Source organism: Psammomys obesus, unplaced genomic scaffold (genome assembly GCF_907164565.1).
Source record: "Psammomys obesus unplaced genomic scaffold, mPsaObe1.curated_primary_1811, whole genome shotgun sequence".
Lineage (NCBI taxonomy): Eukaryota > Metazoa > Chordata > Mammalia > Rodentia > Muridae > Psammomys > Psammomys obesus.
In genome coordinates this window covers 1980268-1991043 of record NW_026586463.1, presented here as the reverse complement: position 1 = coordinate 1991043, position 10776 = coordinate 1980268, and positions in this window count along the sequence as shown.

Genomic DNA, 10776 nt, shown 5'->3' with positions numbered 1-10776 from the left:
CAATGGTTGTCTCCCCCACCCCTTCCCGTGGCTTTTCGTCATGTGCTCCTCATTCTTCAGAACTTGGTTTCTGTGAGGTCTTGGTATCTGGAAGGCTCAGGAATCTCATCTTTCTTGTTCATCTTCAGAACATTAACTCACTTGAGTCTTTTTCTGAGGTCAGACCCTGATTGGATTAGCAGTCAAAATGTCAGAGTGGGGCTCTGCCAGGAGCTCCAGCTTTGCATTCCTCCAGGAAGGACATGGAAACCCAGTGGTCAGCTGAATCTAGCCAAGAGGACGTATCCTGTTGGCAGTAATCCAAGGAGTGGTGGCTCCAAACCCCTGCCATTGTGTCAAGGCCCGTTACCCTGGCATTGGCCTGCACAGGCCCGAGTCTAGCCACGTGGAGCGTGCGTGTGTGTTTAAGAGAGAAGGGTGTGGAGACTGTAGACTTGACGCAGGAAGCTAAGAGCTGGTGTGGCCTGGGACTTTTCATCCAGAAGGAAAGTATTCTTCATTGGTAACATTCGTAACTTGATAGTCTTCATTTTATATTGCTGAGTAAGCAAGTAGCCTGGTAGACCAGGAATAACTGAATGTCAATATGTAGAGAAAGTCCTTGCACAGACATGCAATCAGCAGTTTCCAGGTTTGGAGAAAACTGTAAAATTCTAGCATGGTTTCCTCTTTATAGAACACAACTAGTTCCTGTTGCAGCCTATTATTAACAAAGCGAGAGAAGAAGGAAGAAGCTGAAACTCTCCTTTTGCTTTCTCAGATAACTGAACTTACGCTAACTGAATCTATAGTCTGATTTTGTTGTTGCTGTTGCTGGCTTTGAAGTTAACGTTGTTCTTTGACATTGTCACATAATACATTCTGATCACTCTCTCGGCCTACTCTCTCTTATCTCCCTGCTATTCTTATCAACACCCCCTCCTCCATACCCATGCCTTTCCAGATTCATGACTTCTGGGTTTGTTTTGTGATCCATGTAGATCAACCATGGCCGTTTATGGGCTCGTTGGATTAGAATCATCCTCTAGGCAGGGACACCGGTGGGTAGAGAACTGAAGGCAATGACTGCCCCATCTCCTTGAATCTCTTGGGAGCAAGCGTTAGCACATAGTTCATCAGTGAGAAGTAGGGCGTTGTGAGTTCCTTCCTCCTCCATTCATGTCCGAATGCTGGCTGACCGGCTAAGTGTTGTGTAAACCTGTGGATGCATCCGCAGCTGCTATGAGCTTATGATTTCAAAAGCTGTGTCTTGCCTGGAAAGTGGCATTCCTCAGCCCTTTTCTCCTTCTTTCTGGATATTACACTCTCACTGTTTCCTCTCTTCAGCATTCTCTCAGCCTTTGAAAGGCAAGGATAGATGTCTTGCTTAGGAACCTGTACCCATCTGTCATGTAGTCTCAGCACCTTGTGAAGCCACGAGTCTCTGCCTTTACCATTGTTCACTGAACAGGCTTCTCTCCATTAAGGCTAAGAGGAGCTTTTGCTTATAAGTAAAGACAATACTTTAGAAGGCAGTTTGATGCTATATCAATTTAGCTTAATATCAATATTTAGTTACCCACTCCAATCACCTATGACTTCCATAGATACTGATTTTTTATCAGGTCTTTAGTACCAGCCATGGATTCCTTTCTGTGAAACTGGCTTCAATTCCAGTTAGAGAGCTGTTGGTTACCTCATACTGGCAATGCACAAGTGGGCACATTTTGCTTGGGAGATGGTCTTACAGTTCGTAGGGTTCACAGCTGAATAAGACCACCAATACCCCCCCCCATTAGCTTACAAAGCATCTTCTAGAACCACAAAAGTTAGCTGGCAGAGAGGAAGCGTCTAGCTTGGTCCTAGCTTGATTTCCCTATATTATACAAGAAAAGTGCATAGTGTCTTCAGCAATAGGGTCTTTTATCATCTAGTTCTGGTAGTCAGTCATGAGGAATGACAAGAACCTGCATAGTTCTGGGGATTTCTGGGCCCCACAACCAATACCTCATAAGGAGGTACACAGCCCTGGCACTGGAAGTTTGTTAAGTAACCCAACAAGCCCAGGAGCTTCTTTTCCCAGCCATGCATGGTGGCTGCCTTCAAACTATTCTTAAAAATCATATGCTTTCAAGATCTAAGCATGCTTATCTCTGAATAAGTTGGAAATAACTTGTAGCTTTCACACAATCATTTTAATCAAGAAAAATGACAACTCTTCTCCTCCCTCCCCCCCAAAAAAGGGCCATCTCTTTGGGAACTGGTTGAATTTGGATGGGGACAGGCTATCTCCTACCTATGCTGATTTTTTCTGTAGATGGGTAGCAGGCAGATAGCAAATGCTCAGCCTCCTGACCCAGTGCTTACAGAAGCACAGAGCTGAAGCCAGTGGCTGCTCACATGTCACACGTCCTGACTGATTCCGGGTAAGCACAAGACGGTGACCCATCCCATCACTGAGAAGCTGCAGCTCTTGCTCAGCTGTGATTCTCACTCAGGAAACAACACAAAAGGGTAACATAACATCACTGACTCACACGAAGCAATTCTGGGTCATTTGTGGAGTTTCTTGATGATTCTTGACTAATGGCACAAGGAAGGCCGGTGGTGGGAAAGTCTAAGTGGGGGTGAGGTGTGGGATGGAAGGTGTGGAGGAGGAGGAGGAGGAGGAGGAGGAGGAGGAGGGAGTCATCAGAACAATCCTTTGACTCAGGGTTTGCTTTCCAGAAAACCAAGACCCGAGTGTTGAAGACAAGAGCAGAGCAAGCTTGGAGAATCTGATCTCTAGTCTGTCCCTTTGTGGCTTCACTCTCACAGCCCCATCTTAAGCTGGTTTTGCCTGATCTCCTTTAACCCTACTGATTTCTCAGGGGCCCTCATTTCACCCAGGTGTATACACGTATACACACATCAAACATGTAAAAGGAGAGAATAATGTTACTACAAAAAAAAAAAAAAAAAATCCTGTCACTGCTTCCACTGTCTCCATTTTGCTTCTTAAAGTGTGTGTCTCTAATCATTTTTCTTATTAATTCCTAAGAAGTAGGCAGTAAGAGCTCCTGGAAGAATTCAGAAGCTGCTGTATCAGCCATAGGACTGGTATAGGGCTGGGTGAGTGCGTAGGAAGGCTTCTTTCTTCACTGTGGATGGAACCAAGCAGGAGGGAGGCAGGTTTAACAGCACAGGGAAGAGATAGAAAACAGAAGACCACTGCTGTTCTTTGAATCCAGAGGGAAAAAAATGACTGGGTGGGTAAGAAGGAAAAAATACCCCCCTACCCCCACGCTGCGCTATGGACTGGAAAGGGGCAAGGAGCAGTAGAGCGAAGATCGAGTCTACAGGAGGTTGGAGGAGGCTGGCCCTTCCCTGTGTGTTCCCACTCCCATGTTTTAATTTTTATCGCTAGTAAATGACATAGCACCTTCCAAACCAAACTAAGCAGTGAAAGGAAAGAAGGTGAATTTTAATTTAAGCGATGAGCTTTATTTGACTGTTGGGGGTTGGTCTGATGTTATATATTGTTGCCTGTATAGACCTAGCCTTGCTTTGTAAACCTACCTCATTGACTGATTAAACGGCCTATAACTGGGCAGGGCAGAATGGGATAGGCATGGCTAAAGTTCCCGGGCTTTGGTAGACAGGAGAGTCACGGGAGATGGATGGATGGGAAGAAAGGAAGAGGAAGGATGCCAGGATGGGTTAGGTGGAGAAGAAACCACATGATCTGTGAGGAAGGACTCTGATGATGGCATAAAAAGGCCCAGATGAAGAATACAAACAAGTGTATGGAGATTATGGATGGAAGGTAGACTAGATGAGGAGGATTAAAGTGAATGGCATTGGATGGGCTGGGAAGCGGATGGTGAGGCTATTGAGACAGCGGAGGTGAGATATCTGCCCGGCCCAAGGTAAGTAAGGCAATTATAAAATCTAACAGGTGTCTGTGTCTGATTATTTGTGATAGTGGATTAAATAACAGCGCTGTGATAATCTTATGGCTAATAGTAAACATTATATAGCCCAACGCTCATTTTTTATTTTCTACAACTTTTAACAAGCTGTATCAAAATGTTACTTATATCAGTATAAAATCAGAATAACTAAAAAAAATATGAATGCTGTTTTTTACATTGTATATAGCAAGTTTATTAGGAGGGTAGATTTTCCCACATATATACAAAATGGTAACTCGATGAGGTGACAGATAATTAATCTTACTAAGGTAGTTATTTTAGAATGCATTTTTATACTAAACTCACTAAATGACACTGCCATTTCCAGCACAGCTTAGTTTCGTTATTTTCATTGGAACTTCCTAGTCATAAAGTTCACAGTTGAGGAAGTAGGTGGTCCTACTCCTGCTTTCATATTTAAATTAACCCATATGAATTAAAATCCAACTTCTCAGTGGTGCTCAGAATCCTCAAATTACCTTTCCACTGCCTGTGGGCTAGGGGCTGAGGTCAAATTAAAGAGCAACCTGTTGAGATCCTGGGCTCTGGCATCTTCCTTCAGCTGTCACAGGATTTTGTTTGGCTTTTAACACCAAGTTGCGACCGGTTCGTTTCTTCGCAGCGTGCAGCTGCCACCTAGTGGCCACTTTCTGAATGTCACACGGAGATTACGAGGAGTAAAAACAAAACAAAACAAAAAAAATCACTGCACTTCAGCCTTGCCGCAGATCCTGAGGACTAGGAGAAGGTCCTCTGCTGAGAACCTGGTGCAGCACTGTACTGCTGATGTGTCCTTGTGGCCGGAAGACTGCGTTAACTACCTCTGGACACTAAGTGGTGACCATCATTTTCCATACTCCTAAGGTGTTTGGAGAATAATGACTACATCCCAGCACCCTCCATGCCACGGGGAAAACTGAATCCCACCAAAGCTAAAGTCACCATTCTCCTCTGTGCTTAATTCTACCACAGCTTCTGAATCTTGCGTTTGCTTGAACATCTCCTTCTATTAATTGTGAAACTGGTGATGTTACAGGCCTGCTTTTCCTCGTATCAGGGATCTGTCCAACAATTGAGTTGGGTGAATGAATGGACAGGGTAGCTATCAGTTCTTGGACTAGAAGTACATTTACTCAGTTAGGCAGCTTCCCTTTTCTACTCAACATGACTAGGCTATCATTTCTCCATTCCCAGCCCTCAGTGCCTCTCTTTGATCACAGGCATAGCATATATACAACCTTGCTTTAAAATTTTGTACTGCAAATGGTGAAATTTGGAATGAATGTTCTAATGCCTATCTATGAATTACCTACACCCGATCCCTTTTGGACACACCTGTCAGGAATGCTATGAGTCTTCCGAGACGTACATTGAAACTACCTGACTAGCTTTAACCAGCCCTGATAATGGCTGATATCTGGAGCCCAGCTTAGAAAACCCGAGCTCACAGAGACTTTTGAAATGACCCCAGGGATCCTAACTGCCATCAGGACTGAGAGCTCTGTTCTCCGAATCCTCTTTGTTGACTGCTTTCTCGGTCTCCAGGAGCTCAAACATCCTGAACCTGCATTTTCTGCTGCAGTCATTATTGGGTCATTTTCTAAAGCAGACTCAGCACTCTACAAGAGTGAAGGAGCTTTCCTGGATCCAACAGCCATAGCAACTGCCTACTGTCTGTGTATGTTCCCAGGCAAACTTCAAGAATCAACTGTTCAAACAGCTGGTCCCGGCTGCTTCGTCACCGTTCACCATTCGTGGCATCCAAAATTCTCATCTCTCATGACTCCAAGGCGCCATGTCTTGTAGTTTCTTCCTCAGATTTTCATTTCACCAGCCGTCCAGCATCAAGAAGGGTAGACATGAGACATAGCATAGCTGCCTTTCCTACTTGTCATGGCTTTCTATTTGTGGCATCCTTGGGACATACGGCTTGCTCAGACCTGTCTGTGAGTAGCACGTGGCATATCTAAGTTAAGATTTGGCTTGCCTCTCCAATCAGCATATGGTTGGGATCTTCGTTCATGCTCCAAAACCAGTACCGATGCCTGTCTTACAGTATTTCCTATCTTATTAGTTTCCTGTGGCCTCTGAGACAGAGTACTATGAACTGATTGGCTCCACAGGGCACGTATATTTTTTTACGGTTCTGCAGGTGAGAAATCTGAAGTAGTGTCCACTGGACTGACCTTCGGGTGGTGAGAAAGCTGCATTCCCTATGTGGCTTGTAGAGATGAGTTTGTCTCTTTCTGCTCTTGGGGGGCTGCTAAAATTCTTTGATATATTAGTCTGTTTTCCTGAGGAACAGAACATATATAATTTATATGTATATCACCTGTATCATCTATATCTGTCTATCTATCTATCTATCTATCTATCTATCTATCTATCTATCTATCTATCTATCTACTGTCTACCCACCATTATCTACCAAGGCATCACATATTCTACAGTCGGCTAACTGGAACAAGTGCTCGAAGTGCCAGGGTGAGGGGAGTAGAAGACCGGTACCCTAGTTCAAAAGTCAGAGAGGAAAAAGACTTTCTACTCACCCCTTTTCTTCTGTTCAGTTGATTTGAGTGAGGCCCAGAACAGAGGGCGATCTGCTTTAGTAGCCTACAGAGACAGCCTCACAGGCATACGGAATTCCATTTGACCCCGCCTCTGGGAACCCACGTGCAGTCAAGATAATGTGTAAAATTAACTTTCAGACTTGCCTGTGGCCACATCTTTCAACCTCACCCAGCATCATCAAGTCTCACTTTGCTGTCTCTTTACTCCTTGCTATCTCTTTGAATGTATGCGTCTAATTATTCCTGTGACCCTATTTTTCTTTCTTTTCTTTTTTTTTTTTTTTAGGTGTAGAGACTGAGACAAGTCTGTTGCATTTAGCCCAGCCAGACACCCAAGTTGCAATTTGCTGGGCTCAGTCCATTGAGGGCTGTGATTATAGGTGTGCCACACAATGCGTTAGATCCTCGTAACATGGATGGTGCATGGATTGTGCATGGACTGTACATGGTTCCATATGCACCTACTTAGATAATCCTGATCATTTTCCCCATTTAACATCCAACATCCTCAATTAAATCACACCTGCAAAATCCAGCCCTCCCCAATAAAGTGGAATTCTCAGGTTTTAGGGATTAGAGCACAAATATCTTTCAGCCTTCTCTACCAATTAAAGCATTAGTAATTACACGAAATTTCTTTAATCGGAAAGTTTGGACTCACCACTGTCATAAAAATTCTCCTCAGTTCATTCATAATGTATATAGTCTCCATCTTCTTAGTAAATCTTGGATCTTATCAGTAATTTTTGCTCACCTACCACCTGCCTAACTGCAAGTACAAATGCACTGTCTTCTCTGACCTTTTAAAAAAATTATTTTGTTTGTTTACTTTACATCCTAATCACTGCTTCTCCTCCCTCCTCTTCTCTCAGCCTCTCCCTCTTCCATTCCCCTACCCCATCTCCCCTTCTATTTCTTCTCTGAGATGGGGAGGCCTCCTGCTTTGGCATATCAAGATTCAGTAGGACTAGGCCCATCTTCCCCAACTGAGGCTGACAAGGCAGCCTAGTGAGGGGAAAGGGATCCAAAGTCAGGCAACAGAGTCAGAGATAGCTCCTGCTCCTGCTGTTAGGGGTCCCATGTGAAGACCAAGCTGTACTTCTGTTACATATGTGTAGGGGGGCTCGTACTGTCCCACACATGCTGTTTGGTTGGCGGTTAAGTCTCTGTGGGCACAGGTTAGTTTATTCTGTAGGTTTTCTTGTGATGTCTGTGACCTCTTTGTCTTCTTCAATCCATCCTCCCTCTCTTCTACAAGATTGCTCTGGCTCTGACTAAAGTTTGGCTGTGTGTCTCTTCATCTCTCTCCATCAGCTGCTGGGTAAATCCTCTCAGAGGACAGTTATTCCAGGCTTCTGTCTGCACGTATAGCAGAGTATCATTAATAGTGTCAAGGGTGACCTGTCTCCCATGGCATGGTCTCAAGTTGGGCCAGTCAGCTCCATCCTTCTCTTCGTACATCTTTTAGGCAGGGTTAGTTGTGGGTTGAAGGTTTTGGGGGTGGGTTGTGTTCCCCTCCCTCCATTGGAAGCCTTGCCTGGTTACAGAAGATGGCCGGTTCAGGCTCCATTTACTTTATTGCTCTGAGTCTTAGCTAGAGTCACTCTTATAGATCCCTGGGTATTTCCCTTGTCCTAGTTTTGTAGCTGGTCCCAGAGATGGCCCACCCTCCACTCATTCCAGTTTCTTCCAGTTCTCTTTTCCTCTGTCCTTCCCATGCTCAATCCTTCCTTTTCCTCCTCCCACCCCCTCTCCACCCTGTTCTTTCCATCCATATGCCCCATGACTATTTTATTTCTCCTTCTGAGTGAGATTCAGGCACTCTCCCGTGAGCCCCATTACTTAGCTTCTTTAGGTCTGTGGATTGTAGCATGATTATCCTGTACTTCATGGCTAATATCCACTTATAAGTGTGTCTTTCTGGGTTTGGGTTACCTAACTCAGGAAGATATTTTCCAGTTCTAGCCATTTGCCTGCAAATTTCTCAACAGTTTTCTTACGTCAGTTGCATCCCTTGGGAAATCACCATCTCCATACACTAGACTGAGAGCAGCAGGAAAACAGAACCACCCGTCTTTGCACACCTTTGTAGTTTAGGTCCCATGACAGTGCCTGGTACAGTGTGGAGGTGTTCAGTAAATACATTCCACACATGTATCAAAGGATGGATGGTGCAGTGATGGAGAGGTTTCCCTTCTAGTCAAGGGCCATGCAACTCCTTGTTCTCATGGTGTTTCACATTTTAGGAGAGAGACAGACAGACAGAGAGAAAGAGAGAGAGATACAAATACCTAGTAACTATCACATATCCATACACATTCATATTCATCAAAATAATGCTTCACTCAACAATGGACTGCATATGGAATGATGGACTGAGTTATGTACTTTCTGGTGCACACGCCATGGCAAAATTACCCATGGATTCCTTTACTAGACGTATCTCTGTTCATAACTGATCACATGCTATTTATGACAGTAGAATGTGGAATGTGATCTGAAAAATCAAGGTGCCTGGAAGGAAGGGGGCTCATATACATTTTCAGTTCTGGACAGGGTGGAGTCTTCTAGATGGACAGTTGAGAGAAGGCCTCAAGGAGCTAAGGGGGTGAGCTGTGACCTTGGTGAGAGAGGCACTCAGATCCAGAGACAGCATTTCAGGAAGTCCCTGAGGTGGGGTTGGCCTTGATCAAGAGAAAGATGGGCCTGGCCAGAAAGAATGTGGCCAGTAGGGAGCAAGGAAGGCAGAGTCTGGGCAGCCCCCAGAATCAGTGTGCATAGAGGTGTTAGGGTTTTGAGGGGGGTCTTAGTGGCTCCCTTTTCCTCTGGGGTAGAAGGGAGAGATGCTTCAGGGTTTCCAGAAAGGAGAAGAGAGATACCATCTGGCTTTGGTTTTAAAGGTGTCTGCCTTGTGAGCAGTGGACCACACAGAGGTGGCAGTCAAAGATAACAGTGGCTTGCCTGGAGGGGGTGGCTGTGGGAGTGGTCAGGGAGGGCCCGATTTTGTTTGCAGTTTAAGAACAGGCGCTGTGAAACTTCCAACAGATTAGATAAGGAGAAGGAGGGAGGGGAGGAGGGAGGAGGAGTGAGAACAACAGCAGGAGAGCTCACTCCTATCCCTGAGATTCTTGGTGTAAGCAGCTGGAAGCCAGACTAAATTAAGCACTCTGTCTGGAACTCCTCCTCCAAATGTCTTAATTCCCTAAAGCCACTGGCACAGCTCAGGCCTTTGCAACAGCTGCCGTCCATCCTTCCCTGGAGAGTGTCTGATCCCTTCCCTAAACTCATGCCTCTTCTACATCTGTGTGCAGTAGCCTTAGACCAATCCCTTGCTCAGCATTAGGTACAACCTACAGTCAGCCTGAGTCCTTCTATGCCTAGGAGTGACTGGCTGGCCTGACCCCTTCTCTGGTCTGAGTCTTGGCACATTGCTTGGATGTCCTTCTGTCCCTTGCTTTTCGTTCTCACCAGGGTTCTCAAGGTTTTGCTCACTGTGGTTACTACTCACAGTCATTCCTCCTCATCCTGGTATGGAAGGGTCAAGGGTCAAGGGCCATCAGTAGTACTGGCCTAAGCAGCCTGACCAAGTGCTGATACTGTAAAGTAAGGTGCCTGTAAGCTTATAAGAGGCTTAATCTCTTGCCTCAGGTGGGCTTTCAGTAAGAAATGAGGGGGACAGATGTTCAGGGTCACACAACACTCCTGTGAAGTTAGTGGTCTCTGTGAAGAGCCAAAAACACCCCCAGGCCCTGGTCTCTCCGGTCAATGGCCTGGCCCATTTTCATCTCTTGTTCTTATCAGTAGCACTTTCGATATTTGCACCCCATTGCCTCAGATTCCTCCTGGATTTAAATTTTCTCCTTGTCAGGACCTTTGAGGTGTTCCACACGGCAGGCTGGGGCAGGGGGGGGGGTGGGGGGGGGGGGACAGAGCTGCGAAAGGGCTGCAGCTGTCACAGTGTAGGCTTGTTCTGTGGCTGTCGGAGTTATGTGGGTCACGTGCATCGGGCGCTGCGGGGCTTTGGAGCATCAGTGGCAAGAACAGTTGTCTGCAGTAGCTGGCTTTGTTTTGACCCAGTCCCTACCCCATAGAAGCCACTCAGTGGGGTACAGAACAGGGTCAAGCATCTCTTGTTTCCTCCCTGATGCTATTGGGAGGCCTACTGTTTGGCACCTCTCCCAAACTTTGGGTTGGGAGTGTGTGCACATGCCCATGAACACACAAGCGATGCCTATTTTAAACAAAACGCTCTGCCAGAGAGGGGGGTTGATGAA